Consider the following 18,014-nt stretch of genomic DNA (forward strand, 5'->3'; position numbering starts at 1 on the left):
CACTCATACATATGAATGACTCATCACTTCCAACAACACACATATGTATGTACATCTACTTATGTTGTTGCCGTTGGTTTGGCTCTTTGTTGTTGCTGCTTGTTTTTCCTTTGTCGGCTGCATCAGCGTGAGGGCAATCACCCGTCAGTGTGCGCATCGTTATTCTCGTCTATCCTCATTTCTCCCCTCGAACACAGTCGACTTGCTAAATCGTACCCGCACCCTGGTTTCTAACCCGCTTCAGCCTCCCTTGTTTATTGCTTTGGTTGCCACTTTAGGTGAATTCTCAGTTTGCTTTTGTGCTTTGCGCTTTGTCTACTGTTTTCCACTTTTCCTTTTGGGGTTGCGTTTTTCTATTGATTTTTTCTTTATTTATTTAAATTGTATGCTTGTTTTCCATTGTTGCCTTTTTCAGCATTCTGCATACCGTAGATAGCGCTTGGCAGTGCAACGCAAACAACAGCAACTTGTGTCAGAATTGTACGAAAATCGTCCACGAGCCATTGCCAGATTAAGTCGAAATGACTGTATGCTCTAGGGTGTTGCGAACCTGTTGGTTTAAAAGTGCATTCAACTCATGTTGATTGATTTGCCGCTTAGAGGTCGTCAATTTTGAATTCCTCAATAAGATATTCAAATCATATCGTAAATAAAGACTGTAAGAATTGACACAAACTTTCTCGACTTCCTTAGTCTTATACTTTACTTATATTCTGAGATATTTCTTTCGTTCTGATGCTATAAATTTTAGTTTGTTCGAATGGTAGAACTTGCTTCCTGTTAATTGAGCCAAGTCGATAAGTCTGTTTGCTGGTTTAACCAGAAAAAATTTGCTAAGCATTTCTCTAGGAACCTTAAAAAGATTATGACTGTAAACTCAATGTTAATTCCCTAAAATCCATAAAAAAAAACTGATTTTGAGACTACTCTCGGCTGAGTGAATTTGTTGCTAGATTACTGAATATAATTTTATAGGGAGCAGTTGAACCGGTTTAGCAGTTAATCGCGAAAGCAAATTACTTAATATTGTTTTAGATTTATAGGCATTAAAGTGACTTCGCATCAATATACATACAATGCTGTCTAGATCCGTATGTATCCTAGATCCTCTCTCTTTCTCTGGTTGAAAAAAATTGAGTTTGAAAATTTAAAATGTTGAAATTACCAAAGGCATCACAATGGAGCAGCAACGGTGGAAAACCTCAACCAGAGGACGGTGGACACTCAGACTAATCGCGGATAGATAGACAACATGGGGACCTAGACTTCCACCTAACACAAATACTGAGTGGACATGGAGGCTTTAGAAACTTGTGTGTGTGTATTTCATATTTTATGATTTTTTAAATGTAAAATGAAAATAAAAATTTAACAATTAAGGAAGGTCTATGTTCAAGTATAATTCTCGCAAAGTAAAGTGATATACGGATTTTCATATACTATTTTTATTACAAGTAGGAAGTGTTGCATCCATTATATAATGTCTACCGGAAGTTGGAAAATATTTATATTATTCGATTTTACTAATTTTTGTCACATGTGCCTACTGTCATCTAATAAATATTCTCTTCGAACCTCAAAGATTGAGGGATATGTTCAGCCATATGCTTGTTTGATTTGTATACTCTAAATTGAAAGAATCAGATGGAACTTAAACATTTTTGTATACGTAGGAGGAGTGGCTGTTATTCGATTTCGCTAAATCGGATCTTCTTGAAACTTTTCAAGACCACGAAGCGATGTTGCTTGGGAAGGTCAAGCGGCTTCAGCTCTTGCACAAGCTGTATTTTGTACGCTTTCAATTTCCACACGTCAGTCCGAGTTGCTGCGAACGGCGCCGAGTCGACTCTCCACGGTCTTCGTGTATACTCTCAGCTACGGCTGCTCTATTTCCTTCACTGCATGCTGGACGTGATCTATTCGGTCGAATGTTATCCAATAATGAATGCTGGGTCTCAAGATGGTTGACTGTGTTGCGAATAGAACGCTCAGTAGGCCGATTATGTTGACCATTAGTTGAGCGTAGTTCGAAAAATATATTCTTTACAAAACGTGAATTTTCGTAATAAGGTTGAACGAATTGAATTGAAACGTTTTTCAGACTTACGTTTTTCTGTGATAAAATGCCAAATAATACTAAATAAAAATAACATGACAGCTTGACACGACTCATGCGTGACCTGTTCCCACAAAAGGCGATTGAAAAAAGTACTTTTGCTTGGATCCAAAATCGATCCTACTTGCACGTCTAAGGCAACAAAACGACCATAAATCTGTGTTATTTAACTATTCTTAGCGCCGTTTTCTCAATTTCTGGTTAAAAGTTAAGTTCTGGTTAACTTAACCAAGACTCCGTCTTTCCAATAATAATATAACCAATTTTTAACCAGAATCTTAACTGACAGATGGCTGCTAGTCGCACATTGAGAAACCGGCCTTTTTATTTCCATGTTTTGGTTAACATTTCAACTTTCCAAAGTAAAAAAGTCAACATACTATCAAAAGTAGACAATTAATTTTTAATTTTATCTACATAATAGGGTTTAATGTTTTCAAATTCGTTGAGTCGAAATATACTCGATAAACCAGTTAAAGATTTCATAAGTATGTATATACATATGTTCACATTTCTTATTTCACCTTTTTGAGCCAAAACCGACAATACGAAGTCCGACAAATGTTACCGTGGTAGAAATAAAATTGTCTCGCTTTAAAAAAATATAACAAAAATTATAAATGTGTGTGTGCACTCATTTGTGCTAGCCCCAGGTATGTGCGTGGCTACACATTTGCAGTTATTTGAAATATGTGTCAACTGCGTGGGTGGAATGCAGTTGAGCAAATGTTGCATGCAAAAAAGTGATATCAAATAACGAATTGAAACCGACAGCGGGAATGTAATCAAATACGAATGACACAAATTGAAGAGTTGCAATAATTTTTTGTTTTGCTGCATTTGCTAATGGCATAAAAACGAGTTTAAAATAATTAACGCACACAAAGTCCAGTATAACAGTATTTTTTTTATTAACTGAAAAAAAGTTTGAATTAATGTTTTCACTTCTACTTTGTTAAACTTTTGCTTAATCGAATTTTTGTATTTGTGTTTAAAATTTAAAACTCGTTGTGTGCTTACGCACTCTTCACTTTCCAGTCTTTATTCGCTCCACATTCCAGCTTTAATTGACTACAATTAAAATTTATTAACTGCAATTGTAATTAAATGCAAGCGGGCAGGCGGACACTTCAACTTGCCTTTTTGTTCGCGCCACTTTTTTAAGAATTAAAATTGAAGAAACGCTCTACGCTTGCCTTCATAACGTATGCATGTGGATGCTTCGTGTGGCATGCTGACAAAGCCAAAGTTTAATTACCGCAGATTGCATATGAAATCCGTCCAAATTCAACCCACAACCAGTCGACAGAGTCGTTGATCAAGCTGCTTACGTCGCTGCTGCCTCAAAGACCCTTACTTTCACATTTAATTTCGCAGCACTACCAACGCGCAGTGCTCCTAATACCGCGGTTGCATGCCACATATGCTTTCGTATGTATTTTTATGGCATATTGCATATAAATATCTTCGTTGTTGCACTATTTCAGCCGCAGCACCCATTCGGTTTGTTATTCACTCGATCTCGGTGCGTTCTTTTTTGCATTCAGAATGACCGTGCGTAGTCGCTGTAATCTCTTCTCACCCTCGGATATTATTTCCTCCCCCCAAATTGGCCGCAGTATTTATCAACATTAAATGAAGAGTAAAATTCTCGCTGCATGATTAAGTCATTGGCACGCATTCAGCGGCAACCTCGTGCTCGTTGTTCGCATCTATGTTGTTATTATTGTTGTATGCTCGTCTTTGTTGTTTGTCTGCAGCTTTGCTGTTGTTGCTGACTTTTTCCCTTCGCCCGTGTTTGTTTTGTTTATGTTGCTGCGGTCGGTGCACGTGGCTTACAGTGAACGGGCCTTCCATGTCCGGTTAGCACTTTCATCATCAAGTCTGCCGCCGCCACCACCACGGTCACCCACACCAGCACAATTCGCGCGCACACCAGGGTTCATCCATCTCGTTGCGGCTGCATGCATGCCAGTCCAAATGTGCGCTTCACTCACTTTCCTTGCATCCACAGCCTTTCACCCACTCACTGGCTGTTTGCCTTTGGTGGGCAAGCGCTCAGTTGTTTGTATTCAATTTTCAACCATCACCAATGGCAATACATTTATAATTTTCGAAACTATACGTACATATACATATGTATAAATATATATGTATATCTATATATAGTAACATGACTTCGTGTGCTTTTGTTTTGTGCGTGCTAAGAGTGTTTGTTGTTTTTTGACATTGTTGTCGATTTAAATAGTCAGGATTCCATCATTTCCGTTGAAATTCTGCAAATGCCGTTTATGGTAATTGCCCGCATTGGTTTTAACTACTCACACTGCGTGCTCCATGTTGCTGTATATAATTGGAAAGTCGGTTCAGTCCGCCGACAGGGTCAAGTAATTTACATGTTTACATGCAAGTCTGTAGATATAAAATTATATATGAAATGGATTTAGATTCATTGTATGACGGTAGCGAGTACGTATGGGAACATTTTTAGATTAAGTTTAACCCCATTCTATTATTAAACTGCGTTAGAGCTCTTTAATTAAATTATCTTCAGTTATTTTATTAAATTAAAAATGTAAATTTCAATGTCCTATGTTCGCTCTGACAGATCTAACCGGCTTGCAGTTGTCGAAGTTGTTTAGAGAGACGGGGATGGAGTAGGATCAAATCAGCCTTTCTTTCTTGACTTTGACCTTTAAAATGCTGATAGTTCACACTTTCAATCGTCCAGTTCAACTAGCTGGAAGCGCACTGAAACGCTTAAGGGGTTACGTGGGTTAACGGGTTTCAAAAAATCTAAATATTTTATTGTCTTATTAAATTCTGCAACATCTCTAAAATATTGTCCTAAATTTTAAAATTGATCCGAGTATAAGTTTCGGAGATTTAGACTTGAGAACTTGTGCGCTTCAGGCAAGCTGGGCTAAGTGCGCCGTTTTTAAACGCGTTTTTCTCGAAACCTTGTTTTTGAAATCAGTCGGCAAGATTTCTCGAGAGCTACTCAACCGATCTTCATGAAATTTTACACAGGTCTTTGAGAAAAGATTATTTTCATTTACAACTATTTGAAAAAAATGTTGAGAAATTTTTATGGAAATTTTATTCTTTTTCTAAAAATGTCTGCCAAAAATTCAATTTTCAGTTTTTTCCTTCGTCCAAGTTCTATGTTGAGGTTATACACATATTTGTTTTTCTGTAGGTCCATGTAACCCCTTAAGCAGATATACTATAGCTTCTAGACACTCTACGGACGCTCAAACCTGACCTCTGACTTCACAAACGATTAGTCTTTGGCCATCTAAGGGTGAATGCATTTCGGGATCAGCCAAAAAATTTAAATTGAACTAAGTATGTACATATCAGACACTTGATTTTCTCAACTGTTCAATTGTACGATCATAACACAAACCCTACGTTGTCGGAAAGCTATTATCAAATAATTTCAATACAATTTCCCAAACCTTCGTTGCTATCGTAGTCGTGTTGTCGTATCGTTTCTGCTCAATGATGACATGTTACCAGAGTGCTTTGACAGAGAGCAACAAATGCTCCAAATTCTATAATAGCAGTCTTCGATTCGCCTTTTCTCTGCTCGCAATTTTTGCTTGCTGCTCTCTTGTCAAAAAATTACATGTAAAGCAACAGCAAAGTTTTCGAGTTGAATTTGTACCAGAGAGTAAGCGGATACCTCATTATAGTCGTATGAAGTCGTAAAAAGAAATTTGTATCTTCATTTCTAAACAATATTTTTGTATATTCTAAGTCATTGGATATCATTTAGAAATGAAGATACAAATTTCTTTTTTTTTTAACACTTAAGATTTAAAATCATTCATAGTAATTTATATTATATAAAACTAAAATAAGGCATTACTGAAAATTTTTTAACGCAAAAAAACTTTATCCACTATTCCGCATGCATCAGAAGACATCTTAAAGCAGGGTTATACGACAAGGGCTTCCCGTTTGTTTGAGCATCTGATTTAGTTTGTTCGATTCACTGGAAAGTAACACCTGGCGAGCTCATACATATGATCAGCACTCTGGGTAAGTAAGTGAAAAAAAGCCCAAGGAAAAAAGCAGTATTAATGGAAAAATACGGTATGAGCTCGGATATGCAAGTATTTATCAAAATTAGGTAGTTTGCTTAAAATTCCAATGTATTGAAGGCAAACAAGAGAAAGACTAAAAAAGAAAAATCCTGATTACTAACTGATTGTAGGATTTTATAGAGAACTGAAACGTTATCAGTGAAGCTTTTTAAAAATTAATGAAATTTTACTGCTTAGAACGCCATTGTATTATTTTAATTTATATGTATATGTACATACATATGTATTATTATAACACTTCTTCCTTTAAAGACACAATCTTCAGGCCTACATTCTGCTATACTGACATATGAGTAACACAATATAAGACCATTTTTAAATTTCCCATGCTAACGAAGTCACTTATGTCATTATCAACCCACTATCGAATAACAATGCACTTCCTGCCGCTATACCCGCTTACATAAGAGCTCGCAGAAACCTAAATCCACGCGTAGATACTTCATATATAAGTAAAAATTTACCCGATTGCCTGCTACGTAATTTAATAATATAAAATCGTGCAAATATTGCAAGCAAAGCAATACCTGCACGCATTTATGCGAATATTCAGAAAATAGGTGGCAGGAAAACAACAAAATCAATATGCAACAAATGACTATAATTTCGATAGTTATGAGCGGTGTAATCCAATAATTCGACGCCAATTACCACAAAAGCTCAAAAAATAACAATAAAAGAGCAAAAACAGCAACAGAAACAACACACAGTGTCATCAATGCCTCAGCATTCATCATAAGGCACGCGGAGACCGCAGCTGCAAGCGTTGAATTGAGAAAAACGTGGGAATTCATTGTTGCTAGTACTCGGTTTAAGATAATCACGATACCATATAGTAGATGCATAAGCGTTTAACACAAATTTTTGAGGTCAATTGCTGTTGTCTTTTTTTATTTTTATTTTTAAGATAACAGATAAAATTTCTTAATAATATATAAATATGTGTATGCAATAATTGAATTGTGGCACAAACTTCTGTTTGGATGCAGAAAGCGTCTACTAACAGGTATGACTTGGTTTTGACAGCTCGTTAGGGCGATTTGACATTTCGCGTTTCATTTTGGTATCACCTCTGGAAAAGGTTCAAGATTATTACGCAAATACAAGTTCTCTAAAAAGAGCATTTACATAAAAACATTCATCGAAAAATCATCTTCTCAGAAGAGACCCATTTCGGACTTAATGACATTGCCAACAAATAAAACTGTCGCTGCTAGAGTGAGTCGAATCACCATGTGGTTCAGAAAACACAAATGTATTGCCAAAATTGACCGTTGGTGCGGATTGCAGTATATCGGCATTATCAGTCCTTATTTCATTCCAAATGAGACAGAAAATGTCCGCTACCATCATCAGATCAGCGGTCATTATAACACGATGTTCATCGACTTTTTTTTCGGGAATTTAATGAAATTGTCGCGGATGATCTATCCAATAAGACGGTGCGCCATCTCATGTTTCACTACCGTGCGTGCAAAGTATGGCGACTCGTTACTTTAAAGAAATTGCCCAGTAAATGGTCGCCAAGGTCATGTGATTTAACGCCTCAAGATTAGTTTCATTCGGCTATAAATTTGTTGAAATCATAAATGACATAAAACTATCTGCATAAGAATTAAAAACCCATTGTGACCAAATTTTGTGTTTCAGACTGTCTGTTTTAGTACGTAATATCGAATGAATGCTGGAACTGTAATTTTGCTTTGAGTATTTTCCAATTTAGTTAATTCAGGTTTGACTATGGGAAGATTTGTCAACAAGAGAGCCTCCAAGAGCCTCGGTTAAAAACCTAATATGATCTTGAAATAAAGGGTGATTCCTTGTAAAAAAAACAAAAAACACAGAAGCTTCTAATTTAATGAGGAATGTATGTATCATTCGAAAAAATATTTTTTTGGCATCTTGAGATATTTATCGTGATGTCTTGCTCCAAGGCCTGAATCGAAGCGAGATTGTCCGCATAGACTGTAGACTTTTCATATCCCCACAGGGAAAAGTCTAACTGCGTGATATCACACGATCTTGGTGGCCAATCGACGGGCACAAAACGTTAATTATCTGCTCACTGAAGAGTTCCCGCAATAAATTCATTGATTGAAGCGATGTGTGCGAAGTGGCGACGTCTTGCTGAAACCAAATGTCGCCGAGATCACAAGCTTTAATTTCAGGAATCAAATATTCGGTTAACATGGCGGGATAACGTGACGGTTATGTTCTCACCGTTTGAAGAAATATGAACCACGGGCCCACAAAAAACACCAAATCGTTCTTACATACAACTTGAGCTAAAAATCTCTGAACAAAAGTTGCTTCGAAAATTTCTGATCTTCCCGGAATTTTTCAAGAGCCCATGCAGGGAAGCGATGTCGCTTGAAAAGGTCGAGCGGCTTCAGTTCTTGCACAAGCTGTATTTCGTACGCTTTCAATTTAAAATATTGACAAAAATGCGCCAGGTCCTTCCATACGTCAGTCTGAGTAACTGCGAACGCCGAATCGACTCTCCACGGTCTTCCTGTACACTGTCAGCTACGGCTGCTATATTGTTTTCACTGCGTGGTGGTCTTGGTCTATTCGGTCGAGTATTATTCAATAATGAATGCTGGGTCTCAAGATGGGTGATGGTGTTGCCAATAGTAGAAGGCGCTGTTTGCAATTACAGTGAGCGTTTAACAGTTTGTTTCGTGATCGGGACGCTTAATCTAAATATGGAACTGAACTTTGAGCATCGGCTTGAATTCATACATTTATATTTCAGTATTAAAATTAGAGTTCTTGCTGAAACCAGTTTCTTATTTCGTGTACATATAACAGGATATATTAGGTGTATTAGTTTGTAAAACCCAGAAGAAAAGATTATATGGATTAAAAATATAAATGACCTGAGTTGATTTGTCTGTCAGTATGTACACTTTTATATATATGTCAGTATATACCCGTGTTCAGTTTTAGTTATACACATAGTTTCTATAACAAATGCTCTTGTGAAGGATGTAGCTTTTTTCTCGTTCCTTTTATGTACCATACTCTTGTTTAAATACGATTTCTTTGAGAAAAATTAAAATGTATTCCCCACAACTCAGCATTAAATTGATGTATCGCTGACACATTGCGGCGACCCGTAAAAACGCTAGCGTCGTAATTGTGTGGCATTCGCGTTGGCAGAAACATGATTGGCAACGAGCTAATGGCCCGAACAAGGGAAGTGCAGGTCTCTGGTGCCGCAGTTCAGCTGCGACTGAAACACTGCGTCGCAATGAATGCACAAGTACTAATTTGTTACTGGTTTTTCTTTTGTTTTGATTCCGCTTCTGCACGCAACAAAAACGCGTAGCACATCGGACATCAAAGCCCATTGCAGAAGTGTTAAATGTGAAAGCAGAAAAAGTTCACATCAATCGATTTCCTTAACCAATTTCCACGGTACTTTGCTGCCAAGTGCTGGCAAACAGTCGTTGAGTGCCTGAATATGCAACATGGCATAGTTTGTTTTTGGAATTTCTTGTTCACTTCAAGCCTATAGGCGTACACTTGTATGGGTCCTTTGATATTGGAATGTGTTTGCACTTGTTTGGGGGTGTGCTCTTTTGCCGTCGACCCAGTCGAATGCACAGACCGGCTGTCAGTGAACCAGCTAATGCTGCAAACTTTCATGTATGCAGACTCATTGGTGGCATAAACAAATATAGTGCTGCATTTAGCTTTGGCTTTGCAATTGCCTCGTGGTGCGATATGCGCATAAGCTGTCACTTTATACTGCTATACTTCCCCCTTCATACCGCGTGTTGCGCTTGTTTTCGAGTGTTGCATGCGTGTTGCACAATGAAACCTTATTGTGCACCAGCACATCACTCATTCATTACATTTTGCATTGTGGCCTTGTGACAGCATTTTTGAAGCGAGCGGAGGAAAGGCCGCACTGTGTTCACTTGTACCGTTGCCACATTATGTCTACCATCTGCATGTAGTGGCAACGCACTGCAATGACACTCTTTTTTGCTTATTGCACTTTTTGCTCGTTGCAGTTGTTGCCGTTACTTTGTGTACCATTGCAGTAAATTTGCGCGGTAATCCAGTCAGCGGCTGGGTATGGAACGGAAGTTGGACCACACCAATAGTTATGCCCTCAACAGAGTATATTAGGTTTGTCACAAAGTCTGTAACACCCAGAATGAAACCTCGGAGTTGGCATAAAATATATATAATATTTTTCCGAAATTTAGTGCGAATTATTATCCAAGACAATGCTACAATATAAGAAGAAAATTTTCATATCGGACCATTATATAATATAGCTGTCATACAATATGTACGATCAAAATCGAGTTTTTGTATGGCAATCTCTTTATTTGTGAAGGGTATTATAGCTTCGGTAAAACCGAAGTTAAAGTTTTCTTTTGTTTTTATTTGTGTTCGTGTGGAAGTGGAATGATAATCCAATATAACTGTGAGACTTTTGAGAGAAAAGTAGACATAATTTGATTTACACAAACTTAATTAAAAGTCAAAAGATATTCGTGTATCGAATTATTTATTACTGTTTTCCTCTTATATTGCCTGCTTTAAAGATTTAAGGAATCGAAAATAGAACGACTTTGCGCATATTACGTCGAGATCTAAAATTGGATGCGTTCAAAAACTAGCTTGTGCAAGAACTGAAGTCGCTGGACCTTCCCAAGCGTCATCCTTTTGCTCTATGGGCTCTTGAAATGTTCCAAGAAGATCCGACGTTTGTTCAGCGATGAAGCACATTTCTGTCTCAATGGGAATGTAAACAAGCAAAAATACCGCATTTGGGGTGAAGAGTAACCTGGAGAGATTCAAGAGCTGACATTTCATTTAGAAAAAACATCGGTTTGATGTGGTTTGTGAGCCAGTGGAATCATCAGTCCATATTTCTTCAAAAATAATGCCAGTGAAAACGTAACCGTCAATGGTGACCGTTACCGCGCCATGATAACAATTATTTAATGCCTGAAATTAAAGCTCGTGATCTCAGCGACATTTAATTTCAACAAGACGGTGCTACTACCCTCACATCGCAAACAATCAATGGATTTATTGAGAGAACACTTCGGTGAGCATGTAATTTCACGTTCTGGGCCGATCGATTGGCCACCAAGATCATGTGATATCACACCGTTAGACTTTCTCCGGAAAGGATATGCGTAGTCTAAAGTATGTGCAAATATCTCGCTTCGATTCAGGCCTTGGAGTAAAAGATCACGCCTGTCATTTACCAGTCGAAATGCTCGAACGATTCATCGTAAATTTAACTCAACGGATGGAACATCTGAGACGCAGCCACGGCCAACATTTGAAAGAGATAATCTTCAAAAATTAAATTACGAAGTTTTTCTCTTAAAATAACAGGAACCTCGAAATGGATCACCATTTACTCCACTTCCAATATTTTATTAGAGTCTATACAGTACATGTTAACATTCGAACTTTTATAATAAAATAAAATTACACTTATAAGTAGGTGCTATTGATAACAGTGTGGAGCAAAAATATTAATATGCACTTTCTATATTTTTACATCATCACTAATAATTATTTGCAAACAGTAAGACAACTGCGTGAATTTATTTCATTCATCCACGTGGTCGCACAAACCTGAACAAGAAAAAAACAACAGCAAACGTCTTAAAGCGCCAGCATCAATTGAGGTTAAACTGTTTCACTCCGCTGCAAAACCGCACAATTTGTGGCGTTGAAGCTATCAGCCAATCAAATGTCCCAGAGATCAATTGTTGGTGGGGTTATCATTATTGGTGGCATTGCGAATGAGATGCGGCTATTTTGCGGTCAGACACAAATGCTTGGACATTGAGGCAAAAAGTCAATATATTTTAATGCGTTCCTGTACGTGCGTAAAATTCAATTTCAACTGGAAAATTTAAAAATTGCACCATAAAAGATTAGTTTAAGGAAGATTGTCGGCAGTGAATGGTAAGAAAGCCTTGTACTGGGGCTGGAACGCACGTTTGATTAGTGCTGTCAAATTATATAAAACAAACAATTTCACAGCTTTCGCTGGCGTTGAACAGACACTGAATGATGATACTTTAATTTTACACTGGAACTAATGGAAACTTAGACTCACTTTATTCCAATGTTAAGCATGTTTTTTATTTCCACTACAATACACTAAATAGAAAAAAATTAAAAAAATTATATAACAAAAATAGTATTAGGTACATAACTAAGCTCTCGCCGCTTTTTTTTAATGAAAATGCAATTTTATGTTAAGGAAATGGTTCTTCTACTTTACTGGCGTAGACACTGCTTACGCAGTTATTGCTGAAGGGGATACAACAGCCTCGGATGAGATTTATTACGTTTGCTGTGATCGTCATCAAAACTGGGGTAACTCTTCCAAGTCTGCTGTTTCCTTATCATTGGGTGGTATTTTTACGTGGCGTATCCCAAACCCAGCGCACAATCCTGGGGAGGGATGGCTTGCATTCTCACTTCAGTTCGCTTTCAAACCGATATTCTTTGGCTACCCAGAGGATCTTGGTCTAAGACCGGTAGTCGTGAGCTGCTTGAGCCATATGAATGGCAATCAGAGAACTTTCTTCACTTGCGTGAACTTCAACACATGACTGCACTGCTCTATGAAATGGTTACAAATGAATTAAACGAAGTGTCCATGGCTAGTCATCCCATCCTACCGTCAATACCATTTCCGTAAAACTGTTCATCTTGTAATGCCATTCAAGTATCAAGCCAGTTTTCGTGGTCGTCTTGTGAGTGCAGCTGCTTCTGAGCCAGACCACGTGCCATCGAATGAAATAAATAATAATCGGACGGTGCAATATCTGGGAAATTTTTAGTTTCCAAGTGGGTTTTAACGACTTTGGCGGGGTGAGGCCGAGCGTTGTCACATAGCAGAATAACTTTTGGGTATTTATTCAGTTATTGAGTTTTTTTCAGCGCTTTAGTCACTTTTAAATGACTTGGTGAGTGACTCGCAATGCTGAAGCTAGCTCTTCTTACATTTGACATGGCTCCTCATCGATCAATGTCTCCAATTCACCGTCTTTGAAGATGTTTGGCCTTTTGGTCGGTCGTTAAAATCGAATTGCTGTGCTTCAGTCGCCGATTTCTTTGACTGCGAGAAGAAAATCAACACCTTCCGCAAGTCACGATTATTTAGCAAAAAATCAAACATATTCGCCCAATCAAAAACATATGACACATAAGAAATATCACTAATGTGGAAGTGCAATACCAAATGTCTAGGTTAAGTTTATCACATTTTTGATATATCAAGACCGATCACCACTAACTGCTGGAGCCATCTATTGACAAACAATGGGAACTTAGTTGCGCACCTAATAAAGTCAAATAATTGATATTGAACCGAAATTATGGAAATAAAGGATATAGATATTACATTAAAAATAAATAAGCATAAAAGTTATAGCAAGTCTACGCTCCATCTACAGTACACATTACTGCCACCACGCCACTGTTCGCTTGCTGAAGCACACAATATTTCCTTAACACGCGCTAGCAAATACACACAGACATACACAACAGACATACATTGGTTTGAGGAAAATAAAAAACAGAAAAAGGAGCAACATTGGCGACAAAAGTGAGGAAAAATTACTATAGCAAAAGGAGAGTTCTGCCTTCTTTGCTCAGCCACCCCAAAAGCTGTGTAGAAACCACGCGCGCTCAACCCCATGTGCTGGCATGCGCCATGACAAAAGGTGTCTTTGTATTGGCGCACACTTGTTTTTTCTGCATTTTTTTGTACACTTCAACGGCACAGTCTGGGTGGTCGCGTTGTGTGAGTGCGCCTCTAGTGGGGCGGTTAAAGTTGTGTGTGCCAATGCTGCCGAAACCACAGCTTAACGAATGTGATAAGAAGCAATCGATCGATTTTCGCTTCGATATATAGATACATATTTACATACATGTACATGAGCGGAACGGCACTACGAATGCGATAACAATGGTAAACGTAAATTAGTCTAGTAGTGGTAGTAACTTGTCGCACATCGCCTAAAAGCAGACTACGTTGGAAATGCTAAGTCTCACGCTCTCAGCAATTAGACTGCTGCTGCGGTGAAAGCCGACGAGCACAATGAGTGAAGAATTATATTGAGCGAAAATTGGTGTACGTGTAAATGCGAGAGCGCCGTTGGGCATGTATTTGTCTAAGGTGTGTTAATCTCGGCGAAAAAGCTACAACCGACTGCTATGCTGCGTCTTTGCTGGCGTACAATTTTTGAACATTTTCATTACTAAACAAAAATATTTAATGTGAAAATTAAAAAATAGAAAAAAATCTAAAATTATTTAGTAATTTATAACGGTGTTTTAGATTGTAGCAAGTTGAACTTCTGTGCTTTGAAATGCCTGCATCGCTACCACCCGCTCGCGTCGGCCCACCCACTAATTGCGCCGCAATACTATCCGCTAAAGCACTGCGACCACCAAAAGACCACTTGTTCTCGACATATCCATTTGGGCCAGACACTGATATTAGCAATAATTACGTACAATTACTATTTTCACTACTTACTCTTTTCAGTTTGTATCCTCACACAGGCGGCTAATCCGAATTATTGATTTTTGCGTTTTAATCCACTGGGAGTAGAGCGTGTGTATCAAAAACTGATTTGCTGTATATTTGTATTATTTTTTCATAGTAAAATCTTTGTATTTCACAAAGCACAATTTTAAAATTTTGAAAAACTTTCGCCAAAAAGAAATTGTTTGCATGTATGTATGTATTTGATTTCCTTTTGCATACAATAGAGAATTTTTTCTTCTATATCCTTAGGGTACTACCACTAATACATATTCGTTGTACACATATACACAATACACTTTACGCGTTGGCTTACGCACACATGCACGCGCTGGTGCTGAACTGAAGTTTTCCTTCCGTCGTATACTAGGTACACACACAAAAAATGGCAACTTGGCTATAAGCAAATTTTCATGACTTGACTCGCTTTCAATCTAAATTTTCAATTGCAATTTTTTCGCTTTCAAACACTTTTTTCTGAACTTTTTCACAATTATTACACTTATACACTTAGAATACTTGCTATTATTTACATTTTTTAATTACATATATAGGGTTAAAATGCTCCCAATTCAGCTCTTGCCAATGCACCTCACACCTCACACTCCCACAATTTGCTACAATTTTTTTCTGTTGGTTACACTACCGTGCGCTTTGCCGTCTGTATTTCCGGAATCGTCCTGTCACGAGCAACGCAATCGACACAATGAAGCGTATGAGCAGGCTGCTAGCCGAGCGAGGCCAGCTGAGCGCATTATTGCTGCATATGCGTGGAAAATCCTGCGCTCACCAACAGCGAGTCGTGCTCGCAGCACAGCACCACCACCAGCGCTGTGGTAGAGTTGGCATTTTCACCAACAACACATGCGAACCAGAACACAACACATGTTCGTTCGTTGGTGTGTGTGTGTGCGTGTGCTTGTGGCGATAGAAAAATAAATTACTAGCGGTATTGCTAACGGTACTTCACCGTGCAGAGAGCGCTTGATAAACAAAACAAACTCTCGCGCTTCTTTCAATATGCTCCCGGAATCGCACACACATTTTGAGTATACTCTCTTCCATGTATCAAGCACACTCCCCCAACTGCATGCAATGCTTGGCGGTTAATCGTAGAAAAATAGTAATTCTCACACATTCGCAAAAAAGTGCTAAACAGCGCTATAAAACGCTTGAAGAACATGTGTAGAAATTTTTGTTTCTTCTTTCTGGTTTTCTATGGTACAACACTGTGCTCTTATGACGCTACCAGCACCGGTACATGGCACTTGGCTTCAGCACGCATATCCCTCGTAAATTTGTATATAGTACACATCTATATACACATACATTAAAGTACTTATTATGTATACATCAATAAAATGGCATTTTCATATGACAGGAGTGAGTAATATTCTGTACGGCAACTAACCATCCAGACTATATCCTGTGATGGATGACAACCGCAGACGGCATTGTCGTTTTATGTCGCAATGATGGTACTAGATTATATAATGGGTGCGACTAACCGGTAAAAGAAATATAATTTCAGGATGCTGGTTTTCTTTTTTTTTTTTGAGGAAAATATATTAATAATTATTTCGACTATTTTTTGTAATGTAATATTTTGTGAATTTTATAGTGTGTGAGCTGTATTTTATCCGTTATGAAGACTATTTTGTCACCTCAATTTCGTAACACTAGGCAGGAAAGTGTCGAGCGTTGGTTTTCGTCTGGTCAGTTGTACATGGTTTTCAATATGGAGTTTTACAGAACTATACCATAGGGTTTTTCTATACAGTTGGCTGCGTTCGGTTTCCAGAGCACTTTTGTAAAATAAAGTAATAGTTTCGCATGCTTTGTGACTTGTTATCATCATCATCTCTCAAATACTCTGTTAAACCAATGCGATTTCTACGAGCAAACTTGGCTATTAAACTTACAACTGTGTTCAGATGCAATCAATGACCTAAGGGTTTAGACTTGCTTCATTGTGAAAAAAGTTTAGAAATTTGAGTTCCAGACGTAAATGTCTAAGAATTTGCAAATAAATGTCAAAACATGTGTTTCCTTTGACAGCCTTGTCTCTGGAAGCGTCAATATTTCTAACACTCTTTACTTGCATTTCAAAATATTTACAAAGGAATATGTGGTTATTAATATTTACAATTAATAAATAATTAAAAAAGAATATAAATATGTATCTGAAAAACGAAAAGTAAAAAATTCTTGTCTAGGACATGTACTTGGATTTGTTTTTTCTAATCAAAAGGCTTAAAAGATATATGCTTTAATTTTCAGGAAGCCTTCTGAAACAAATATGGTGTCTGTAAAGCACCGGTTATTTGGTTTTTAGCATAGATAAAGAGTGACATATACAAACGTCTTATGATCTGTCCAACATATCTGTCCTATCTAGCCTAAGTTACAATTTTCTTACATTTAAGATCTGATGTGAATATACTCCGGACCTCATCTTGGTGCCAAGCGAAACGTCTGACCAGCTAATGGCAAATGGAGGGCTCAATCGGAGGGGTATGCCATTTGAATGAAATAATTATTTCTCAAATGCAGACTCGATAACTCTTGACAAATAAAATAATTAAAGGACTCACAACTTGTGATAACGCATCGTAAACTCATAAAATCTTAAATTTTTACACTTGTTTCAAAATATTGTTGTTGGATTAAAGAAAAAATTTAACTTATACTAGGGCTGCTATATATATTCTGGCCTAGGGAAACACTAAGTGTTGCCAGGTGCAATCTGACATTTCCATTGGAAAGTTTGATATTTTTTAGCATATTATCACTCAGAACGTTTTGTCATTTAATCGTGAATTGTTTTAATTACAGGGAATTAAAAAATTCATCTCGGCCAAAAAATGTAATTAACTCGTGAATATTTTCGTGCGATCATTTTTAACAACTTTCGACGTGGATTATCAACAAGAAAAATCTTTGTATGGCTATGAAGCACCATCATATGGCACTGTGAAATGGTACAACGAATTCAATCGTGGCCGACGCTCGCTCAAAGACGAATTCCGTGAAGGTCGTCCAAAAACAGCCGTTGTGCCAGAAAACATCGATGCCGTACGTGAACTGATAATACAAGACCGTCATGTAACATACCTTCAGATAGAGCATGCCTATACATTTCTTCCACCAGCATACATTCGATATTGCATGAACACCTGAAAAAAAGGTTTGTTCTCGTTGGATCCCGCACAATTTTTCGCTCAAAAAAAGGCTC

The 18,014-nt window shown here is 37.7% G+C and overlaps 1 protein-coding gene across 1 annotated transcript in view; it reads right to left on the bottom strand.

Moving 5' to 3' along the window:
* LOC126753613 (neural-cadherin) overlaps positions 1 to 15,467 on the bottom strand; it is a 283,478-nt gene extending 268,011 nt beyond the window's left edge. The window contains 1 exon segment of the mRNA XM_050465203.1: positions 14,771 to 15,467. The gene's annotated coding sequence lies outside the window, so the exon portion shown is untranslated.
* Between the last annotated feature and the right edge of the window lie 2,547 nt (positions 15,468 to 18,014).

This window comes from Bactrocera neohumeralis, chromosome 3, assembly GCF_024586455.1.
Source record: "Bactrocera neohumeralis isolate Rockhampton chromosome 3, APGP_CSIRO_Bneo_wtdbg2-racon-allhic-juicebox.fasta_v2, whole genome shotgun sequence".
Lineage (NCBI taxonomy): Eukaryota > Metazoa > Arthropoda > Insecta > Diptera > Tephritidae > Bactrocera > Bactrocera neohumeralis.